The sequence below is a fragment of the Pseudopipra pipra genome, chromosome 10 (assembly GCF_036250125.1).
Source record: "Pseudopipra pipra isolate bDixPip1 chromosome 10, bDixPip1.hap1, whole genome shotgun sequence".
NCBI lineage: Eukaryota > Metazoa > Chordata > Aves > Passeriformes > Pipridae > Pseudopipra > Pseudopipra pipra.
In genome coordinates, this window is record NC_087558.1 from 2,569,379 (window position 1) to 2,594,232 (window position 24,854).

The 24,854-nt window shown below is 41.3% G+C and overlaps 1 long non-coding RNA gene across 1 annotated transcript in view; it reads left to right on the plus strand.

Moving 5' to 3' along the window:
- Positions 1–3,148: 3,148 nt before the first annotated feature.
- The window catches only part of LOC135419288 (uncharacterized), a 31,225-nt gene continuing 9,519 nt past the window's right edge, over positions 3,149–24,854 (plus strand). Inside the window, exons 1-3 of the long non-coding RNA XR_010432902.1 lie at positions 3,149–6,333; positions 6,858–6,995; positions 12,838–12,972. This is a non-coding gene — a long non-coding RNA (uncharacterized LOC135419288). The remainder of the gene's footprint in view (positions 6,334–6,857; positions 6,996–12,837; positions 12,973–24,854) is intronic.

Genomic DNA, 24,854 nt, shown 5'->3' on the forward strand with positions numbered 1-24,854 from the left:
TTCCTCCCAGCACCTCTCACACAGGGTTTCACGCTCCATTTGCCTTCTGCAACCTTGCGTGGGTTTAAGCTCACATCTCAGCAGGGTCAGCTCATCTTACAGCATTACAAGCAAGATCATTTTCCAGGTAATATCAGGAAGTTTGATGTCTGGGAGAAGTGCTGAGCTGGTGTAATGCAGCAAAGCACCGACAAGTGCCACAGGGTTATGTCTGGGGGAGCTGAGAGCTGAGCTTTGTTCCCACAAAAATCCCCAAGGTCTGTGGCTACAGCCTTTCCAGCAGCAGAGATTTATTAGAAGCTGTGACCTCTTTTTCTAATCCTTCTCTAAAATCAGTGGTCTGCAGGTGGGCAAGGGGTTAATAATTGAAAATTAACAATAATGCAGTGACAAATGGCAAAAGTAAGTGTATAATCCTCACCTGTGTCCCTGCTGCCACTGCCACGTGCTTTTGGCACATCACCCACGCTACAGAACCCCCTCCCCTGCTCACTGTGTGGTTCCAGCTGCCTGTGGGTAAGGACAGGATGGGGCAGGAAGGAGACTGGAAGAGCTCTGGCTCTTCTGGAACAATTCCTTTGCAGAGGAAGGCTGACAGCTCCAGGACTGTGGGCAGCCAACCTGAGGGCACCTGGGGATTGACCCTGAGCTGCTGATCTCCCCTGGATCAGGGAGGGGATCAGAGGATGCCCCGTGGATCAGAGGTTAAGCCTCTCCAGCTGCACAGGTTCCTTCCAGTGCATCAGAGGGCCAAGTAAAGTGGACTCTGGACTGTTTTTCTTCTATTCTTTCTGCAATAGGATTAAAAAATTGCTGCCCTTCAAGCGTGTCTTGCTTTGAGGGTGATGGGGGAGGAACAAGTGAGACTTGCAGAACTTCTCATTTTCAGAATCATGGGATCATGGACCTCTGGAGATCTTTGAGTGCACCCCTCTGTTAGGGCTGGTTACACAGGGATACACCCAGGTGAGTTTGGAATTGTCATCGAGGATGGATTGAAACTTGAGCTTTGCTGAAATGTGACACAGTATTTTAATTTCTGTCTTCTCGTTGTCCTGTGCTGGAATAGCTTCATTAATCCACATTTTCCTTTTATTGCCAAACAAGAATTTTATGGTTCTTGCTCTGGGTGTGCCTTTCCTGCAGCTTTATCCCTCACTTCTCCAGCATCACTCCTCGTAGTGATTTCTTCTTTACTGAGTGACTCAGGTTAAACTGGCATAAATTTAATAAAACTAATATTCATTTAGTAGCTGTTTAGCCCTGTTGAATGCAGAAAAAAAGCTGTTTCAAGCAACACAGATTTAAAGCGAGAGAAAAATGAGAGCTGACATCTCTAAAAAAAAAAAATCAATACAAAAGATAGCTCATTATTATTTATGTACTTTTAGTCTGGAGGTCCCTGAACATTCTGGTGTCATGTCAAAGAATTAAAACTCTGAATTAACTTAGTAATAAGTTAATAATTTAGTAATTAATTTAGTAATTACTAAATTAATAATTTAGTAATAAAATAGGACTTTTCTAAATTCCCCCCCCCTCAGGAAACCTACTTTTTCTTTTAGTAAAAATTATAGGAATTGGAAACATTTTTAGAAGAAAATCCGTAACTTTCAATGACTCCTCTAAAATACCTTTCTCCTAAGAAAATACACCTCCCTTAGCAGATCACTGGGAGAATTTTAAGTCTTAAAAATCAAACCTGAACCAAAATGCACGTCAGGAAATTTCCTTTTTTTTTTTGACCTTACAGAAATGAGACCTCCAGCTCGCTGTGACATTCAGAGGAAAACCCACATGAAATCCAGCTCTGGGAGGGAAGGGAAGGAAAATGTTCCATCCCTGGCTCGGAGGGAGGATTAAGGGAATGATGGAGTCATGGCCTGATGAGCTCCACTCCTCCAGCTGGCTGAGCACAGAGTGCAGTGCTGTAATCACTGATTTTCCCCTCCCTCTGTGGAATTTCTAGATGAATATAACTCTGAAATGATGCCTTACTTATCCATGATTTTGTGCTCAGAACTGAGCACCTCCTGCTCAGAGGCCAGTGGGAAAAGCCACTTCCCTTTTTCTTGAGAGAAGGGATAAATAGGCACATTTTAATATTCAAATGAGCCCATCATTGATTTTCTTCGGCAAATGAAATAGCTCAGATTTCAGGAAAATCACAATTTACCAAAAAAAAAATAAATTAGGGCGTGCTTTTAATTTAAAGAGAACGCTTAAATACGACAGTAAATAAAAATATCTTCATGGTCTATTAAATGAGGAATAATTCTGCTGCCATGGAAATTGTGTGAGGAGTTACCACTTGGGAGGTGAGAAAAATCTCCCTGTTTTGGGTCACTTCTACAAATCTGAAGAGTTTTTTCCTTTCATAAATGATTTTGCCCACAGATATTCTCTCAGAGCTCATATTTAACTCAGGAAGTATTATGTGATGATAATGTGACATTTTTAATCCGAAGAAGATTTTCCGGTGATGTATTTTTGATTATTTTTCATTAGGTAAGATGATTCTTACATTACTCTTTCATGTGTCAAAAGTTCTTACATTCCACTTTAAATTGTAGATTCAATAATATCTTTAATAAAAACTGGGTTTAATTTTTAACACAGTGCAAAAAATCAGGGCGGAGAATAAGAATGACTCAAGGCTTGCCCTTGATAATAATAAATAAATTTTAGAGTTTTTATTATTTTAATATTTCTAATTATTTACAAATCTGCTCTTATGGTATTCTGGGAGAAGCCAGATGGTCAAATAATATGTGGCATGTAAATTAAGTCAGCAGTGTCATCTAAATACTTACACAAAACCAAATAGTCTCTGACAATAATTCAACAAACCTTTCCAAAAGACAGGAAAAAGAGTGTTGACCCAAAAAATACGTTTTGGGTATTATTTAAAATTGCACTGGTGGTTTTAAACAGAAGGAACATGGAACTTGATGTGTTATATGACAGAGGAAATTGTTCTGGGTTTGCTTTTAAAGTCCTTGGTGGCTTTTCTGGGCCGTTCCAACGGATGGGCCACAGCCATGGAACCTTCAGAAGTCCTGCAGGCACCAGGGTGGGAAACAGGGCAGCTCCAGCTGCCAAGGATCTGGTTTTAGTTCTGTGTCTGTCTTGTTTCTCTTACAGGGAAGTCAAAATATGGAAATGGAATATGGAAAAATCAAACCAACAGCCAATATATTTAATTTCTTACTCCAGAAGTTTGAGCAGCTCTTGTTTCCCAGACCATGGCCCATCAGCTTGTACATCCTCCTGAGATGGACTTGTGGCTTTTCTTACCATCAGCAGGGAAAAAAAGGTATTTTATGTTTATTTACATAATACAGAAACATGAATATTGACAATTATTCAATTCTTTAGTAATGAGTATTTTACTATTGGATTTATATGTTGGTTGAGGGTGGTTGGTGTGCTGGACAGTTTTGTGCCATGTCAGAAATGCAGGAAAAGTTCTGTGAACATGAGGCTTTAAAGACTTTTCACTGGAGAGAACAGATGTTTACAGATGCTGCCCTCACTAAAGCAGCTCCAGTTAAACCAATAAGGCCAGTAATTAGGCTGGTTTATAAATGTCCAGGCAGTCCTTGAATAAAATGGAATGGGACTTAGAATTAAGGATATTCCCAAAAGGAGTAAATCCAAGAGACTGTGGTTTTCACGTTCTTAGGATGGCTGAGGGTGTCACATACAGTTATTTACTTCCAAATACCCACCTTTATTTTCGTGGTGCAAAGGAATATTGTTGAGCCCCAAGGAGAAGACTGGGTAAAAACAGGTTCTTCTGGAGCAAGAGGGCTTGTCTCCTTTTTTATCTCTTTCATTCCAACCAGCAGATCACTGGAGATTGTTCTTGATTTGCTCTTGCCAGAGATTGTCCCTCTTTATTAATGTAATAATAGAGAGATTTAATTAGAGCACATTCTTTATTACACTTCCCACACCGTCAGCAACAAAAGGGGCGAGGAGAGCAGATCATAAACTGTGTCATCCTATGGGGTCACTCCATCAGCTCTGCTCTGCAGGGCACGGAGCAAGGGCATGGAAAATGGGCAGCCCAGAGGAGGGGCAGGAGGAGGGAATAATAGACATTCTCATCACTGGCTTAGATCTGCTCCTCTTTAAGTCAAAGGCAGTTTTAATATAGTGAGATTAATTCTGGCCTCTTTTGCAAACACTGTGAGCAGAGCAGGATCCTAATAACGTGGATATAAGTCTGAAGGAAGGGCCTTAAGTGGCAGTGAAGTTTGATGGCGACGTCTGAGGTGACAGTAATGCCTTTTAAAGTTTTTTCCCTCTAGGTCACCACTCCAAATCCAGTCTAGGTCGTTACTGGCACAGAGTCATTATCATCTCATGAATGTCATCAAATGGCACTCAAAATGTTAAGTATCCTGTTCTCCAATTGATACATGGGAAGTCTTGCTGTCAGTGTTCTGTAGGATCAGTGAGCAGCTCATTGCGTCGCTCTTCGCCCGCAGCCTCTCATTTTATCACATCCAATATCACAGCCCCTGCCAAGGAGATGTTGATAACCTGTGTCTAACCAGCCTCCTCATTTGAAAGCTCTTAGTCTCTAATATAGGCCAAACAATTTATTTGTTTTGTCTCCAATATGATTTTCTTCCTGTCCTTGTCTTGCATTAACACCTCCCCTGACTTTCTCTATTCTGCAGGTTGTTTGGTGCAGTGGATATTCACTGCCAGGGGGCAAATAATTAAGCTCAAACACTGGTTTTCATCCCTTTTATTTCTCCTGCTGTTACTTGTAGAGGTGGTTGGAGGGAAGCAGTGTTGACTTCAGCAATTTATTATGTCCATCCAAAGTTTCAAGACACAATTAATCAGGACTGTTAATCCAGTCACAATGATGCTTAAAAATTAGCACAGGAAAGCCTTGTCAATGAAACATTTTAAATTGTTTTATACGAAAATTTTTGTACATTTCTTGAAATGTCAACAGCTTCAGCCTTTGTGAGGAGGGATGGGGAAGGTGGTTCAGGGATGTTCATGGTGGGGATTTCTTCCTTCTCTGTTTTGGGACCACTTGTGTTCATCTCTATATATTAAAATTTACTGTAAGTTCTTATCCCCTTTACTATTTGTGTTGCATCTCAGCTGCAGTTTGAAAACTTCACAGCAGGTTCTCCAGCCTCATGGGACGTGAAGGAGGATGGTTTGTTACCTGGTGACAATGTGAGTTTGTCAGCCTGTGGCCATGTTTACAGAGCAAGGGCAGGTGAGATGTATTTGCTGACCAGTGCTGAGGTTTTAACCACCACCATCACTGCTGGAAAAGGCTCTGCTGAAGCTGTGGCCCTTTGGGAAGGTGTCCCTCCTTTGGGAAGGTGACTCTCCTTTGGGCCAAGAGCTCTCTCTCCATTTCCTAGAGAAGAAATAGAGGGCACACAGCTGGAAAGAGTAACGAGGAAGAAGCCAAGGAACTGCAGAAATGTCTTTAAGACATGAAAAATTATTATTTCTTTAAAACAGGACACAGAACTGAGATGAAAACTAACAAGGCTTTTTTTTCAGATACAGTAGAAAGAACCTGTGAAGACTTTTTTCTTTTTCTCCTTTTTTTTTTTCCTTTGTGACCCAGAGATTCTAAAATCCTTTTCAAATAGGATTATACTCTCAAGCCTCACTTTTCCAGTTTCCTTCCATCTTAGTCCTGTTTCTCCAAAGGCTCGTGCTGGTGTGAGTGGAACAGTTGCTTTTATAGCCAAGGTGCTTTTTTCCCATCCCCAGTGCAGGCAGGGCTGGAAATGGAGAGCTATTAAAAGCCTTGCTCCCAATTCCTGTGGTGAATCCCGGGTCAGCTGTTGGAAAGGAAGGACATTTGAGGTAAGTGGGTGCTTCTCTTGTCATAGAGAACAAACCAGTGTTTAAAATAGGGAGAAAGATCCCTCTGCGGAGATTTTTCTTGGGAAGAAAAAAATCACTTCTGAGTTCAATTTTGCATGGAAATTAAGGATAAAATCCGTGCATTTGGGTAATAATGACAGTTGCCATGGAAGTGCAGTGGTGCTTCTGTGGGACCCACATGCCCACGGAATAATGAACTCTCAGATCCCTTTTTTCAGGGTATTTGTTTGCTCCAAGCCCAAAGGAGGTGGCTACACAGACTAGAATTCCTCTGGCTTTGGGAAAACACACGGGAAGGAGTGAAACAAATCTAGTTCCATGCTCTGGAGCTACTGGGAATTAATTTCAAGTCTTTGGTACCTGATGGTCGTTTTCATTTCAGTATGGAAAAGCAGTAAACCTGGAAAATTACAGATTTTGTGCCTGACAGGGACAAGGAACACACAGCAGGTAAAGAGGAGTGAGTGATATTTATCCCCCCTAAGTTTCCCTTTTGTAAAAGAAAATTAAACCAATCATTGTGATTCAAAGACATCTTGATTTTCTTAATTATGTTGGTTTCTGCTTCCAGGTTGTCCAAAAATATTAAAAATCAGTTTGATATTCCTGCAGAGCAGGTGGCTTCCTTTGTGTTCATTGTAATACCAGGAGGGAATCTGATGCCCCCATAACCTGTTTCCCTCACAAGGAGCCACTCTGAGCTCTGCTAACAGTTAAATGTGAATGGAAGCTCTGCTAGATCAGGGAGATTGTTCTTTCTCAGTTGTGAAATTGTCTTTTTTTAATGGACAATCAGAGCCAGTTTTCCAAACCAACTTCCTAAAGAGAAATAAATGAGATAAATTAAAAATTACTTGGGAAAATCTCATGACAATCTGCATCTTGTGGTGCAAAGATCCTCCAGTCTCTTGCAAATCTTTTCTGTTTTTTTTAAGCACACCTCATTTAGTTTTATTTTGTTTTTACTGGTACAGGTTCTTCTGAAAGATTTTATACATGTAAAAGGATGGAAATAAAGGCAGAAGCTGAAGCAGATTCCAAACAAAAGCAGGAGGAGGATGATTTACTGTGAGCTGTAATGAGGAATGGACTCCCAGGTCCATAAATTCGAGGTAAGTGCTGGTGTATCTCCCTCAGTTGTGTCCTCTCCTCAGGAGTTCATCCTCCATGGAGACTCCATGGATTGCACTGGGTTACTCAGTAATATGGGCAGGCTGGCAGAGAGGAGGGAAAAATCCCTGCAGGCAGAGAACTTCTCTCAGTTCAGGCCTGAGATCCCAAAAACTCTGGCAAAGTCCACCTCCACGATCCAGTTGGGAAGATAAGGAGACCCAGGCAGTGCTTCTCCTCAGATCCCGAGGCAGACACGTGCAGTGCTATGGAATATATTGACGGGCAGAGCTGGATTTCAGAGTCAGAGCCTCTGAAGCAGAATTAGAAGGTTCATTTAACCCAGGAATTGCCACTGCCTGTTGGAATCTCCAGGAAAATCAGGTGCCTTTGTAGATGTTCCATTCTGCGCCGCAGATCAGAGCAAACGTGAGTTTGCCTGATCATTCTCTCCAGAATTCTTTTTTTTCCATGTTATTGAGAAGCATTTTTGCCCAAGGCATGAATTTCAAATTGTATACTAACAATACTGGGACGTGGTGCTGGGTGTCAGGAAAAAAAGGGATGAAGAGGGAGAGAAATTCAGTAATGTAGATAAATAGAAGAAAATGAGATCTACACGAGAAGTTTTATTAAATTTGGAATTGGCTGCTGGACCAGAAAGGCAGAGCTAAGTAAAAGCATGAAGTTAACTAAGGGAAAAATGAGTTTGGAGCACGAACAGAACTCAAATTCATCTTTGCCAGCGAGGGAGGAAGCTCAGTGTGACCTTGAGAGCTGCTGGAAGAGCCACTCACGTGCAGCCTTGCAGGAGCACGAGGGGAACCTGTGCAAAAAGCAGCCATGGTTTTTATTCTGCTGCATTTAACACTGAGCTACCCTGGACCATGTGTGGCAGTACATTTAAAGTCTATAGCCCAGTCTGCTGAGGAACCAAGTAAATTATCTGGCACAGAAAGCCAGGCTCCTGAGGTCAGGGTGGTTTTGGTATCTGAAGTGCCCCTGTCTCCTCGTGCTGCAGGACAACCAGACATGTCATCAAGGCTGGGGGTTACTGGGTGAGGGCCTTGCTTTAAATGTGCTTTTTACAGTGCCTACAAACAAAGAGATTCTTCCTGGACATCAGGAAAGTTTCTTCCTGGAAAGGGTTGTTAAGTATTGGAACAGGGAGGTGGTGGAGTCCCCATCCCTGGAGGTGTCCAAGGAAGGCCTGGCCGTGGCACTCAGTGCTCTGGGCTGGGGGACAGGGTGGGGATGGGGCACAGGGTGGACTGGATGATCTTGTAGGGCTTTTCCAACCTAAGTGATTGTGTGATTCTGTGGTGGGGCCTGGGTCATTGGTGACAAAAACAGCACTGACAGCAGCAGGATGTCTGGGTGGGTAGATCAGGAGGTTCCTGCTGTGTTATGGCTGCTCCCTTCTCCACTGGTTGTCATAAAACCCTTCTGCTTTTGGTGTTCAGCTGAAGAAGCCATCCTCCCTTCATGGGCAAGCCTGGCCACATCCCAGAGCAGAGGTGGCCTGTGTCCCATCAGCAGGGGTGGCTGAGCCCCTCTGAGCGGGTGTTGCCCCAGCTCTGCTCAGATCAACCCGCTGGGAAAGGAGACACTGCTGGGATGTGCAGGATCCCAAATAACTGAGGTGGGAAGGGACCTCAGGAGGTCACTGAGCACATGCTGTGCTCTCCATTGGTGTTGGCCAGGCTCTCCTCCCTCACTGTTATGTGCCAAGAGGGACCAATAAAACACTAAGTGAAAGCAGAATAACACAGAGACACCTTAAGACAAATCCCAGCCGTGTGACCCTCCTGTTCAGAAACATTCCCACTAATGACATACTCAGTAGTGCTTCCTGCAGGGATTTTCCATCATGCTCATCCTCTGTGGGCTCATTTTTCTCCTCCCATGACCTATTTTTGTCTTTCTGTCCAGTCACAGCCATTGCATCTCTTTTTTTTAACATCCTGCTCTGTCCAGACTCTCCTTTTTTTTCCTCTCCTAGTTAACTGTAATTATACAGCTTTTTAATGAGTTTTGATTCATTTACACGTGCTTTATGTGACTAACAGCAAACCCCCTGCTGCTCTAATTTTATATGGTATATTTAATTGAGACCCCTTTTGCAAGTACACAAAAGTGTGTGTGGTGAGCACAGTTCCTACCCATAAATTATGCTTGATTCCCACTCTTCTGCTTAGATTTTTATTTGCATTACATGAATTTTTTCCCCCCACTAAAATCCTGTCATGCACAGTTTAACCACTCCAGCAAATTAATTCTTGCTATATTTAATGCCACACACAGAAATGCCTTTATGGATCTTCTAATTGTTCATTTCAACCATTCTAAAATTAGTTCCCTTTTATTAATTGGGGAGCTGTTGCATTCTGGAGGAGACAGAAAGCTCTCTTGCAAACCACATTAACCGGACAGATGTTCTCAAATATGTTAAATATTACCCAGTGAGTGCTGATACAGCTCATCAATCATGTCACTGCAACAATCACTCTCTCTGTAATCTAAAGTAGGATAAAGGGTGGGATGAGAGAGGCAGAGCCAGAAGTGATGAACTGACATTGCAGACAAGAGTTTTATGTTTGGGGTAAAGCATGAAAAAATTCATACCTTAAAATAACTGGAGAGATTTCATTACCCATGATAGAGAAGCACAGAATGGTTTGGGTTGGAAAGGACATGAAAGATCATCTAATTCAACCCCCCTGCCAAGGGGGGTTGTTATATACCTTCAGTATATAACAAATTAAACAAACAAATGCAGTTAAAGCAGAATTTTCATAAAACCACAGTTTGGGTCAGAAGGGACCTTAAAGTTCTTTATAGTTCATCTGATTCCAACCCGCCTGCCATGGGCAGGGACACCTTCCACTAGCCCAGGTTGCTCCAAGCCCCGTCCAACCTGGCCTTGGACACTCCCAGGGATCCAGGGGCAGCCACAGCTTCTCTGGGCAACCTGTGCCAGGGCCTCCCCACCCTCACAGGGATGAATTTCTTCCTAATATCCAGTCTAAATCCACCCTCTTCAGCTTAAAGCCATTCCCCCTTGTCCTATCACTGCCAGCTTGTGACTCAATGATGCCATGAGAAAGGAGGGGGACTTGGTTTGCATTTCATTGTGGATTTTGTATTTCCTGCTCTGGAACTCCAACACTTTACAAAGAGAATCAGGATCATGTCACGAGTGGCAAAAGGAAAGCTCAAGCAAAGGAATCATCCTGCACACACTGAGAGAGTGGGGAGAAGGCAGATTAAGACTTCAAGAGGTTGGGTCACCCAAAATAACCCACCTCCTGCAAACAGTTCATTAACTGGATCATCTCTATCCCCCTCTTCAAACAGATCTTATCAGCAACACATCTGATGGGATAAGAGTGTCTTGGGACATGTATTTACATACATAGAGATAAAAAGGCTTACATAACCCTAGGAGCAGAAAGGATGTATTTCTTACACAATTGCCAATGTTCCCTTTCTAAACCCCTCATAATAATGTTTTTTCTGCAGTGTCAGCAGCTACATGACAGTAAAGCAAATGGCTCAGGTATCCTGACAGCCAATTTCAATGACCAGAAGGCAAAAAATGCCAAGTTTCCTCCTTTTTTACAGCTGAGATGGATGATGTTTGAGCAAAGAACAAAATCTATGCATTATGGCTCTTAACTAACCCATCAAAAAATAACCTCAGGAAATATCTGCAGCTCGTTGTTTTATAGCAGGATGCTCAAGGCTATTTAATCTTTTTCATATATGCAGCAATAAAATGGAGTTCTGAAACCTCCCAAGAGCAATCATGGCACGTGCTGGCAAAATCCCAAGTATTTAAAATCCGTTGCACAAAAAGAGGACTTGAGAACTTAATTTTCAGCCTTTGTTTGCTGCCTGTCTTTCCTTGCTGAGTCAGTATTTTTGTTCCTTTAGCCTTCCCTGGTTGAGGCTTTTGCATAAACCTTTACAGGTGATGGTGTGTGGCCAACACGAGCTGGGACAGGCTGAAAGAGGAAGCACTGAAATTTGGGACAGCCATTGGAATCCTGATCAAACGTCATATTTAATTCCTGAAATCCGTGTTCCCAGTCTGCCCCACCCTGCTCTGAGGGGAACATCAGGGTTGGATGGAATGATGTGATCTGGGAAAACAGGATTCTGTGTCATTGCTGCTTCCTGAAGGATGATCCCAACTTCGCTCCACAAAAGGATTTTGTGGTCTCCAGGAGTTCTCTGGAAGTATTTTATGGAATATGGAGCTTGAATCTCCTCAGTATTAGTAACCAAAATCCTGTGTGTCTTATATGTTGCAGTGATAATTTTTCCTTGGCTCTAAACAGGGAGTTCCAAACCCCAGCAGGATTTTGGTGTTGGCTCAGGGAAGAGTCAATTTTTGCTCAGCTCCATCTTCAAACACTTCCAGTGTTTCGACCACTCCTTTGAAACCTTCCAGTGCTGCTTTGGAGTGTTCTGCTTTCATGATGTTTTGAAACAATTGTTAGGCATCTTTGTGACTCTTTATGGACAGTTTTCCTGCAGTGCCATCCCAACTCTGTGGGATTCCTAACAGGGAAAAAGGATTGAGGACCAGCTTGAGCATCGAGCTGTGACATAACCTCCATAGTTGCAACAACTGGGTTATAGATGTTGAGTTCCACAGCACATCTTCTATTTAAAGTTAAAGATCCCACAGGTCAGAAAATATCCTCCAAAAGCTCTGCTGCTGCTCTGGTACAAAAGGGCAAACCCCACAGAAGACATTCAGAGGACAAGGAAGGGCATCGTGGCCGTGTCACGGTCCTGGAATAGCAGGGAACTTTTAGGTGTCCAAATGATTGGAGGGAGGTCAGAGAGGCCAGAGAAATTCTTGTGCAGTATATCCATTTTATGCTTTAAAAAATTACTTGAGATGTCACGTATTTTGTGTTGGAGTGGAGAGTCCTGTCTCAAAAACGGGAATGCTTTGGTAAGGTTTGGAGCTAATTTAAGTGGTGTGACCAGAGTACTTCCTGGTACAGCTTCCAGAAATCTTCTGCTTTGCACTTAAACCAATTTTTTGTGCTTATGACACCACTGCCTTCAAATGCACAGCAAGAATTTTAATCCAGCAGGATAAAATTTATAACTTTTATAATGACATAATTATTACTGTTAGTATTAAAGAAATGAATATAATTACTGTATTTCTTTAAACCAACCTTATTTTTAGCCTTAACCCTGCAGTGACACGTTGCATGACAGTAGCCTTGACATTATTTTAAAACTCAATTTAAAATCTAATTCATTATGGGTGAATTGCCAGTCCTGACAGGTTACCTGCCATAATTTCCTTATTCAAATCACACTGCAACTTCCAAATTAGTTGCTTGACCTTCCCTATACTTGAAATGGAAATCAGAATTGACCTTCCCTATACTTGAAATGAAAATCAGAATTTAAACTTCAGGAATAGCTTTCTGGTTTGTTTTTTGGTTTTTTTTTGGGGGGGTTGCCTATTATACATCTTATTATGTATTCTCCATGGGTATTAAATAGATTGTTGGGATGATGAGAAGTCCTGTGCACCCAACAGGAGGTGAGTTCTCCAAAACTGCAGGTTGTAGAGTTACTCATGGTGTAAATGAAAGCTCAGTGTGAGTAACAGCCTGGCTCCCAGGTTGGAATTAATCTGCAATCAAGAAAATCCTGCTGCTCTGGTTCACCTGGGGAAAAGGGGCTTGAGCACCACCAAAACCCTGGGAGGGAGTGACTTAGGAAGGTATAAAAAGGGCTCCTCTTAGCCTGGCCTTTATTTTTTTTAAGTGGATAACTGTGTTAAGCCCTAGATTTTTTTATTTGCAGTGAATGAGTATTGGATGGTCCCTTTCCAGCTCTTTCAGGGCTTCAGAGAAAAGGATCCAGCTACAGTGGAAATAAATCAAATAAGCAGCACAAGGTATCTCCTCTCGATGTTTTCCAGCTGAAACCCTACACTAGGTAAGGTCATTTGTTTCTAATCACGTCCTAAAACATGCTTGCAAGCTTTTATTTTTAATTGAATCTGTTCTAATGTTGCAAGGTAGCCAGTTTTCAAATCAGGTGCTTATTAAATCTGTTGAACATCCCCTGGCTGGGTGAGATGGTTGTGTGAGCAGGATGTGCTCAGTGGATGCTTTTAAGGGAGTGCAGGTGGAAATTTCTCTTGGAGTGTGATTTATACCTGGAGCAGTGGATGCAGAGGGAGAGCAGAGCTGGAAAAATGCTCTCAGGTTCCTGGGAGCTTCCTCCAGTTTCAGCTTCGGGTTTTTTTTCCTGGGGGATTCCTCTGAGATTAATTGTGATGTTCCTGATTGGAAGCACCAAGGACATGTTGTAGGTGTTGCTCCAGCCCTGGGCAGGCTGTGTTTGCTGGGAAAAAAACCCAAACAAACCCACCCAACAGAAAAAGAAATAAACCAAAAAAAAAACCAGAATAATATTTGGGAAGAGGCTGTATTTCACAAATCAGCTGCATTCTAAACTGCAAAACTGCTGTCCATGTTTTATTAGCTGAAGTAATGAGGGTGGAAAGAGATTTAGATGTCGCTGCCTAAATGCCAAGGTGATTTATCCAGTGGGTAACAATGTTCAGTGGAAGATATCTTCAGTAAGGATGTAAATCAAAGCAGACCTGAGAAAGAAAAGCTGCATATCTTCCATAATAAGATTGCTGAATGGGAGTTACAAATGTTTTAATATAAGTACGAAATTACTGGGATGAGTGAGACATGGCTGAGTGAGAGAAGTGATTGGGGATTTAAAACATCAGGAGTTTATGGGAATGATGTACAAAATAAAAGAAGAGACCTGGGGGTGTTATTGGGGAGGGATTATGGAGGCTTGCAGAGAAATGTGTGTATTTAGGTGATGTGGCAGAGACTCTTTGCATTGGGGTGAAGAGCAGTGAAAGGAGAGAGGTGGGTTTGGTATTTTGTCTCCAGGGAGTGAAAGTCAGGTAATTTTTTTTAAATAAATATAATAATCAAAATGGCTGGTGCATCACTTACTGATTGACAATGTGTATATTAGAAAGGGAAAAACTTGCAATAAGGATTTGCCCCTGGAATAGTCTGTTCAGCAGGAATAGCTGTGGAGTTGAACAATGCACAGCAAGTGAAATGGAGAAAAAACCCCGCAGTTTTCAAATATAAATTCAATATCACCCTTATCTGCCTGCTTTTGGAAATGTCCACATGTGGCATTAAAATACTTTGCTCCAAACCTGCAGCAAGGCATTGCCTGCAAGTGATAAACCTGGAGCAGGGAAGAGCAGCAGGAAAATTGCAAAGTTAGGGGGCATTTCTGTTCATATTCACAGGAGCTGGGTAAGAGCTCTTGTAACACCTCTTTGTTTGCAAGTCTGGGAGATACTTCCTGTCACTGGCATTAAAGGTGACTTGATTTGCCTTCATTTTACTTAAATTTACTTACTTTATCTCTGAAGTTTATCATGTTATCACTTGCTGCAGAAAGGCCTGTCTTTAAATCATCTCAGAAATTTAGGTGTATTTTTTTTTTAAAGGCCATTTCACAGTCCCAGATTTCAGTTGATACTAAAGAGGTCAAGTCATGGTGATTTGTATGACCTGTAACTGCATCCCTTGGAATTTCCCACCTGGAATACAGGCTGCTATTAATTGCAGACGAGCTCTATTGGTTTGGTTTCTCCAGGAATAAAGTCTGTCGCTTCTTTTGCATCCCATTTTTCTGTCAGTTCCCCTCTCTCTGAATCAACCCTTCCACCATTTCTTCTTCTCTGACTCCTGTTTGCCTTTTAAATGGTTCACCCTGAGCAGGGCATTGATCCCTCTCCTGCATCTTCCCAATTTCATTTCTCATCCTGCCTGTTTGAACACGTCGCTCTCTGGTGAAACAACTACCACCAAATTAATCCAAAAGTCAGCTGGTAACTCCCTGTCCCCAAACCTGCTGTTTTCAGACATAAAACATCTCCTTCCCTTTCTTCATTTCTGTTTTATCTTTGTAATAAACCGATTCCTATCAAATGATTGCCCAATCCATCTGTCCACCAGGCTCCTTTATAATCTCAGGGAGATTTGACACCACTTTAACTCTCTGTTCCAGCCACTTCATTGTCTTGCTTTGAGAATTAATCTCTCAAAGCACTTTGACTTCTCCTTTGCTTTATTGCTGTTTTCTCTGGCTTATTATTTTCTCTAACATGCATCAATTTTAGAAATAAAACCTGACAGTGGCCTTTCAAGACCTATAAATATTGATGTTCTGTGTTTTCCTTTCCTTGGATGTTGACTTATGTGATGGCTCATATCAAAATTTCAGTGGTTCTCCCACCTAAAGTGTCTCTGGAGGTGGAGACAGAGGAACTGATTAAAAAAAGGAGGTGGCAACCCTAAAAAGAGGTGGAATTATTGATAATAGGAACTTATTAGGAAAAAATTCTTCATGGAAAGGGTTGTCAAGACCTGGAAGGGGCTGCCCAGGGCAGTGTTGGAGGCCCCATCCCTGGAGGGATTTAAAAACATGTGAATGTGGCACTTGGGAACAGGGGTTAGTGGTGGGCTTGGCATGATGACTCCATGATCTTAAAGGTCTTTTCCAACCTAAACAATCCCACAGTTCTCTAAGTTTTGAGTTCTTTTGGAATTTCTGCACCCCCTCTGTTTACCATGTGGGATTAATTCAAACAATAAATATGAGAAATCATATAAATTGTGTTCTGGAATAAGAGAAAATATTTGAATCTGGTGTGGTACAGACAGTTTAGTCCATGATGGCTTGGAAAGAGAACAATTAAAAGCTTTCAGGAGCTCATTAACCTCCCTTTAGTGCCTTGGTTCATCAATATTCTGGATGACCAAAAAGCACAATTGGCAGAGAGATATCACTCAAAAGAAGTGACACCTTTTTGTTCAGCTTGAGAAACCATTCGATCAAAAAAGAAATAAGATTTGTAAGGCTCTTTGGCAGATTAATCTCTATTTCTGTGTGCAGGTATTTTCCTTTGACATGTTTGTTGGTTTAACAGGTGTTTAAGGAAAAAATCAAGTTGTAATGTGGTAGATCTATAGGGAGGTATTGCCTGGACACAACAAAAATCCCACAGACCACAAGTGGAGTAAAATTAATACGGGATGTGAGGGCTGTGCTTCAGCTGGAATGGGTTCTTGCCTACATTGGAAAACTGAGGCAGAACCCTGAAAATCCATTTTTAGTTTCTGGTCATGTGGTCTCTGTCCCACCATGTAAACCTTGGAATGTTTTTTTAGATCCCATCACCTAAATAAAACCCTTATGTTTTCAGGTGAGTTGTGATTATTTTTCTCCTATCTAAATATCCAATATTTACACCAAAATGTTCAATTAATTTATTGTAAAATGGGTATAATTAACTGTTTCCACTTTGGTCATCAGGAATAGGGGCGAGTTTTAGGGATCAGACTTGATTTTTAGCTTTCCCTAGATGTTACCATGTTAATTCAGTTTTTTAGGGTGGTTTATTATAAAAAAAAAGGTTAAGAGATGTTTTCTACGTCCCCAGCTCTGGTGTGTTTCTAATGTGATGGGAAAATTGCTGTTTGTGGGTTTGTGAAGTCCTGAACAGTCAGACCAGTTTTCCATAACTTTCCAGTACCTCAGAACAAAAGCAGCTCGTGACTCCTCCTGTTTCCAAATGACACAACCATTCCATAATTCCATGTGTCTGTTCTGTCTCTGTCAACCAAGGGTAGAGTCTCAGTACTGCCATTTTTAAAATCAAAAGTAAAATGGCCTAAATTCTGAGTGTGAGGCCAAATACCCTCTTGCCTGATATTTGTTATGACAGTTTATTGCCTCAAACCAATAAAAAAATATCATCATTTATCCAGTTAATGGTTCCCACAACTGCAAAGACATTGGAGTGCAGTAACAAACTATCTACTGTCATTTAATAATGACCACGAGGCAAGTGCACCTATTTATTCTGATTATTTATCAGTCAGAGGTTGGTGTTTAATAGGCTCATAATCTCCTAATGAATGCAGTTTAACTGTCTATACGTGAGGCTGTTTAATTGTTATTTAAAGCACAGGATAATTCCTGAAGTTGCAAAGCCCCAGACAGAACAGGCTGCTCACATTCCACCTTCCTAAAAAAAACAGCACTTCCAACAAAATTCCTTTATGTGGTGTATTAAACTCGACCCAGGGGTCAAACACACGCAGTAAAACCCAGTTTTTATGGACTCTTTGGCTTTTGAAACATCCTTTTTCCTCTTTTTTTTTTTTTCCCCATTTGTACTGTGTATATGAGTGTTTCTTGATTTATAAGACCATCTTTTATTATAAACAATCCTCCTGGTAGTTTTTCACTTGCAGAATATTGAAACTTGGGGGGGATTATTCCTAAACACGCATTTAAAAGCCAAAAAGTAAACCCAGTCTCACCTCCTGTTCTCCTTGGGAACAATAACTGTCTGAACATTTTAGGTAGACCACAATAGAATGTCATGAAGTTATTATTTTATAGTGATTTCTACAAGGAAATATATTTTTTTAAGTTCAAATTGATATGTTTCAGCTGTCATACTAAGTGCTAAAACTCCTTTAGAATATAAGTGAGTGCTTTTCATAGTTATTAAGTTAAATTAGTGGCTTAAAAAATATTTCAGAATGGTTTGTGGTTGGACTTGATCTGCATCATTTGGAGGTTGGTCGGTGCCTACAGGGAGCATCATATAAAAATCAAAATTTAGCTTTTTGGGGCACTTCTGTAAAGATATTTAGGCCCTGTGACTTGTTTACCAATGTCATGATAAAAGAGCACCTAATTCATACTGTGTGTAAAGAATTAGACTTCGAAAATAACTTTTTCTTTGCTTCAGTGGCTTTAAAACTTAGTCCTTTCCATGTTTCCAGTGGCCCATTCAAAAGAAATATTGCAGTTAAACCTACACATGGATCTTTGAATGGGAAGAAATAATCTTTATATGGAAAACAATCATACCCAAATTAACTGTAGAAATGGGCATAACAAGCACTGCAGCCTTAAAAATTAATTAGAGAAGCATAAAATTATAAAAAACCCCATAACATTGGGGCATAAAAATGCTTCAGCTTTGGAGCCAGGGGAATGGCCCTGCCTGGCTTCTTGGCTTCCTTGTGCTCCAAACTTTCTTCCAGTTCTCTGTTCCCATTTAACTCTGGCACACAGTCATAGCAATAGATTTCATTTCTTCCCCCATTAAAGCATCCAGATTTAAAAATAAACATATGAAAAGCGTGGAGTGAGTAGGTGGAAACCCTTTGTTGTTGAGCCAAATGGAGAGATGGACATTGTGTAATTTTGTGACACAGTGGGAGCTCTGCATGAAGGGGGGAAAAAAGAGCTCTGGAAGCCACATTTCCCTTTATCAGTTCATGTGCCTTGAGTGCACTTTCTAGTTTAAAACTTTCAAATGACTTTAATTACAGAAACTAAAAAGGGCTGCAGCAGAAATCATCCCCACGCAAGTGAAAAAGGTCATTAAAAGTTGTGGCTCTCCAGCTAATTTGTGAACAATGCAGTGGGTGAGGAGGTGTTCTGGCAGCAATAATTATATCAATTATCCTGCAAGATCCACTTGGTGCCAGGGCATTTCCCTGCTCCCTGCACAGCCCCTGGCACAGGGGGCTCTTCAAACTGCTCTGCAAGAGAAATCACCAGTGGTTGGTATCACAGGTGAATAATTGTGAGCCTCAGCCAAACTCAAACACGTGTGGGGCTGAAATAAAACCCTGATGGGTCAGGCTGTGGTTGGGTTCACCTGAAATTCTGTGAGCTGAGTTTTGTGACACTTCACAAGGAAGGGGTTTGCTGTCTTTCCTGGAAGATCATATCAGGAAAAAAAACAGGGAGGCTGAGCTTTGGCCCAGTAATATCCCAGAATATCATAATATCCCAGAATGGTTTGGGTTGGAAACTTTAAAGATCTCATTCCATTCCTTGCCACGGGCAGGGACACCTTCCACTAGTCCAGGTTGCTCCAAGCCCTGTCCAGCCCTCAACACTCACCTTTCTTACTTTAGTTCAGCCTTGGTAAATAATCAATGTCTTGCTGAATCTCTTTCACTAAAGATGAGAGAAAATTTTACATGGAAAATCCCGACCTGGAGTAGAATTGGTAGTTTATAAACATTGCAGAAACCTCAGGTTATCTTCTGGCAGTTCCACAGGTGTGATTTCAAACATCTGACTGTGACTTTTACCTGTCTCAGGGATTTGCAATAGAATCAGGGAATTGTTTAGGTTGGGAAAGGTCTCTATGGTCATGTCCAACCATTCCCCAGCACTGCCAAGGCCACCACTAACCCTTGTCCTCAAGTGCTGCACCCACAGGGCTTTTAAATCCCTGCAGGGATGGGGATCCACCCCTGCCCTGGGCAGCTGTGCTGGGGCTGGACAGCCCTTTCCAGGAGGAAATTTTCCCCAATATCCAACCTGAGCCTCCCCTGGTGCAACTTGAGGCCCGTTCTTCTCATCTTGTCACTTGTTCTGTGGGAGAAGAGACTGATTTTCCCCCCCGGCTCCCCCCTCCTGTCAGGGAATTGCAGAGCCAGAAGGTCCCCCCTGAGCCTCCTTTTCTCCAGGCTGAGCCCCCCCAGCTCCCTCAGCTTCTCCAGCCCCTTCCCAGCTCTGTTCCCTTCCCTGGACCCTCTCCAGCCCCTCAATAATACATATTACAAAATAAAACTCTTCTGCTGTAAGTCTAAGTGAACCAAACTATGATTTCCAGGTTCAGGAGCTCATTCCCTGCTTTTCAGCTCTGCCAAGCAACATCCCCCCAGTCTGGAGCAAGGAATGGGAACCAGAGAACTCTTTCTCTTCCTCCCCTCCCCTGCTGGAAGTTGAAGTTTGGTTTGCAGGCAGGTTATTTCATCTTCCATTCAGGCCGTGGAATTTTGTAACTTTATCTCCTTTCATGCACATTTAAATGCTGTCACTCACACAGGTGGGAGCTGAGAACACATCAAGCCCTTCTCCTGTCTCTGCTGGCTCAGAGGAAAGAGGAGCATCTCCGTGGGCATGTGAGGAGCTGCCTTGCAAAACAGGGCGAGATTTTGAAGAGGTGACATATTTTTGGCATGAAAAGAACAAAAAGGGGCGAAAAACTCGCTGGTGTAACATGGGGAAGTAAACTGGAGTCACTGAAGTGCAAAACCTCACTGAAATATCCAATTTCATCCCACTGAAGGGGTGGTTAAATGTTGTCACTAGTTAGTTGAGCTAAAATATCCCACTTTTTCCTTTGTGTATTTATAAAGATACTTGTGAGTATATACCATAAATGCACTTTGCTTTGTACTTTTTTGCTACTTTGCTTTGAAACCCAGCTCCTTTAGGTACAATTTTCTCAGTCCTTTCAGTGACAAAGTAACAAAATTCAGTTTTCAGTGTGGAACTGTTGCCTTACCTCAGGTTTGGTGGCTTTTACGTTTATTCAATATAGAAAAAAGGTATTTTATACAATAAGATATCTATCTATAATTATATAGATATAAGTATGATATAGATATATATAGGATATATATAAACATTTTATTTTTATAGAAGATATTTCATATAATAAGAGATGTATATATACACAGCATATATAAATATATGTATAAAGATATTTTATTTTTTAACTAGCTAGGTTACAGAGCTCCCATACATGTAGTGGGTTTTTTTCCTCAAGGAATTTTGACCTGTACATATTTTCTCGTGTTACGACATCAACCTGCTTTTCCCACACTTTGGAAGCCCTTTTCCCCGTCCCATTTTTACTGACATATATCCCACAGCAGTAAATTCCAGCTTGGTTGAACCCTTAATGTGATGTTGGCAGCAGGAGGTGGTTTTCCTTAAGCTCTTGTGATAGTTATAACACCAGCACAGCCCTTAAGTGTGACAGGAGAAATCAAGCCTGAAAAGCTGATTTTTTTATTTTTTTTTCAGTCTTGTAGATAATATTTTCTACCTCGAGAACGAGCTGTGGAATATTAAATTCGAAGCATAAATACATAAGTTTTCCAGTCATACTTTGCTGAGCAGGAGTTTTGGTGTTAATGAAGATGTTGCCACGATGGGATGGGACAGCTGATGGTGGTGTGGGATTAAAATAACCCAATAATTTGGGTACCTGAGAGTTGGTATCCTGTGAGAAAGCTGATGTTACATCCTCTGGGGCAGAGTTAGTTTTTTCCATGCTTAATTCCCACAGAAAATGTCCAATTTCAGGCACCTGAACAGCTCCTTGTGCCTCCAGCGTGTCCCAAAGGCAGGGCAGGAGCTGCCTGGTGACAAAGGCTAATAAAGAAGAGGAGATTATTTAGGAATATTTCATGGTTAAACACTTTAAAACTGTCTCTCTTTAAAGAAATTAAATTATTCCTGCCTGTGAAGTGCCATTAAATCCTGTTAACCCCCTTGGGATGGACAGTAGGATCCTGGGGGCTCTTTGGCACATTCCTCCAGCACATCTCCATCACCAAAGCTGTGGCTTCCCCCAAGGAACCAGGAGAATAAACCCCACTTTTTATTCTTCTCTCTTGGAATTCAGGGCTGTTTTCCCACAATCCCAATCTGTGGAAGTACTTGGTGATGCTCTGGTTATTTCCAGCTTGAGAACTTTATTTATTTCCTCAACTCTTTAAGCAAACAGACTTTGTTGCCAGACTCTACATATCCCTCTTTCTTTTTTAAATCTAATATAGTAACCATATTTTATTATTCCCTTATTTAGAGTAATAAAGCACAGCCTTGGAATAATGGAGGAGGAATAAAAAAAATTACAAAAAAAAAAAAAAAAAGCACAATATAAATGTAAATCAGGCACAGTTTTACTTTTCAGAGCAGTGTTAGGCTTTCATCAGCTGCTCCACTGTGGTAAACCTTCTCAAATTGGTTAATTTTCTTTCCTAAACCCATGGTTTCATTAAATTCACATTAAATTATACCAGTGATATACAACTATTAAAAAACAAAGCAACCTTGCCACTCAAACTCAGTGCTCAGAGACTTTTCACTGGATGCATCAAGGTGTTGTCAGGTCACAATTCCAGAAAGTTCTGGAAAGAAAAGCTGAACCTTCTCATCCCACTCTCCCCCAGTAAGCAGCCAGTCCAAAGAGCCTTAAATATGTAATGGGGGAGGTCAGAAAAAGCAAATTTAAAAAAAAAAAAAAAGTTAATGATAAATCCACTTCTCTATATCATTTATTATTTGAACAAGTTGAGTAGAAAACAGTTCTGAAAACATTGTTTTAATGAGATATTTTATTCTTTCTCTACTAAAAAAAAAAAAATAAAAATAAAGACCAGCTTTAGAAAGCAGTAAAAATGAAAATAATTTAGTTTTCCCTCAGTAAAATCTGCCTGGTCAGACCCTTCAGTGGAAAAGAAACTCTTCTGAAAAAGGCTGTAAAAAATAAACTTCCATAATATATTCTAAGGAGAATGAGGAGGAATGAAAGGAGTGAAGAAATCTGTTTCATGTCCAACTTTTTTTAATACATTTCTCATTCTGAAGTGCCTTTCAGGTGAATATTTCTGCTTTCTTAAGCCAATCCTGACCCTTCTTTTGTGTCTGGAGATTTTAATTAAAGCTGACCAGGGAAAGGGCCATTATTTGAGAGAGAAGCAGCTGGTGAAGGTTTCCTGGAAACAAAAGTTCTGCCTTTGTTCATGATTCTTTATTCTACTGCTGCTCCCTGAACAAGACCAAGCAAAATGGGTAGGCCAGTATCCCATTTTTCTATGGATTGTTCCTTAAGTTGGCTTGTAAAGAAATATTTTATTTAATTGAAGTACTATAGGTGTTAGAACATGACATGAAGTTGGTAAGATTTTTCTTTCCTGGTGTATCTCCACAGTCACTGCTCTTAAAATTCTGCCATTATTAGTGCTAAACCCCCAAATAAGAGATTAATAATAAGAGTCATTAATAAGAGTCATTAAGAGATCTGCAAGTTTGCATTTAAAGATCTTTTTATTCTGTGTAACATGGTTCACCCCTTCAGGGTAATTCATGTTCCTTCAATGCTGTGTCCCCACTGTACATGAAATAGAAAGCTAAAAAAAGAAAAGGCAAATAAAAAACGGTTGGTAAAAGTGTCAGGAGTGGTAAAAAAATGCATATTCTGGCTGAAGTTTGACATAATTCCAAAGGTAAAATTGGGGTGAACGTGTTGGACCATGTGGCTGTCAACAGGGAAAGGATTTGTGGAGCACTGGGGAGCAGGAATTGCAGGGATCCAGCTGTAACAGGCTGAAATAATTCCTTGCACCTTAAAGATATTCTTATTTTAATTTGTAGGTACTGATTTAACTGGCTTCTACGTTTTCAATCTATTTTTAACAGAAATAGTGGATCAAATATAAGACTAATACTTTGTCAGACCTTGAACTATGGTGTGTTCAGTGTTTTGTGAGGAGTTAAGAGTTGTTGGGGGGGGTTGATAATATTTGAGAGAGTGCTGAATTAGCTTTTGGGTATTGAAAAGGTGTTATGGTGACAATCAAGATGGATCAGGTTCTCCAGAAAACTCAGGAAAAGCTTCAAGGCATGAGAATTTTTGGGGGGGAACACGAGGAAAATGTGCAGGAAAGAAAAATGCTGTTGTTCAAAGAACAAACCTCTTTCTTTTGCTCTTTTCTGAGCGAGCACAGTGGGTTTTGGAGCTGCTCTGATGTTGGTTTCTCTTTGATGTGTGCTCAGGTGACAGGGTCACACAGCTGCAGGCAGGGCTGTTGGTGGGGAATAACAATTAAAGCCCCAAAATTTCCCCCAGGCACACAAACCCCAAGTCCTGGGGAGGATTGGCTTCAGGCTCTGCCAGCACGTGGTGCCCTTTCCCACCTTCTGCTGGGAAAGCAGGATTGAGTCCTGTTGGAATCATTTAGGAACAAGTATTTAATCCAGCCAGTGTTTATCCCAACCCTGGGAATCTCAGCAGTTGCTGGGAGCACAGATGTTGCCCACCAGCTCTACATGGACACTAGTGAGGATGAGGCCAATCCTGGACAGCTCCAAAGTCATTCCCACTGCTGGAATCACTGCCTGACAGCTCTTCAGCTGAGGGAGAACAGGTGGGAAGCTCTACTTTTAGGATATGGATAACACAGGGACCAGGACAGATATTTTGTGGGGGAACTGGTGATGTTTTTATTTTGTATTTTTGTATTTTTTTCCCCAATACTAATGCTCATCTCGGGCCTCTGGACAGCTGTTAGAGGGGTCAAGACTGGGTTGTTGTCTTTCAAACCCTCCTTACAAGTACTTGTGATATCAGAAGCCAAGGAAAAGAGTCACCTTTTTTTTAAGTGGTGCTTTGTATAATTTTGGGCCAACCAACTCTGTCTGTCAGGGCTTGTGCTGCTGATTTCTCAGTGAGAGAAGCAGAGTGGTGGTGCCTCTGTGTGAGACTGCATTTCTTCTCTGGTTTTTACAGAAGAAGAAATAAAACCAGTCTGAGCAGTAAGAATTGCAGAGCAAGAGGAAGGAAACCTGCAGTAAATACTGGCTGTGACACCACTCAAATATCATTATTGGCGTTGCAACTGCAAACAGTGATCCAACCAGTGGTAAAATTAAAGAAATCCCTTTGTGCTGACAGTATTCAGGATTTTTCCTGCGGTGTCTCAGCCTCCAAACTCTGAAAATATCAGGCAAATCCAGGGCTTTGGGACTTCCATGTAACCAACTCCAGAGCAAATCTGGGTGTATTAAATAACAAGTTTCTAATTGCTTGCTGAGGAATGTGTGGGCAGTCACAGTCTGGCAGTGCTGCCTCGTCCTAAATCCTACTATTGTGACATAAAACAAATGTGTGGCTTTAAATCTGACAATACTGGAGAGAAACA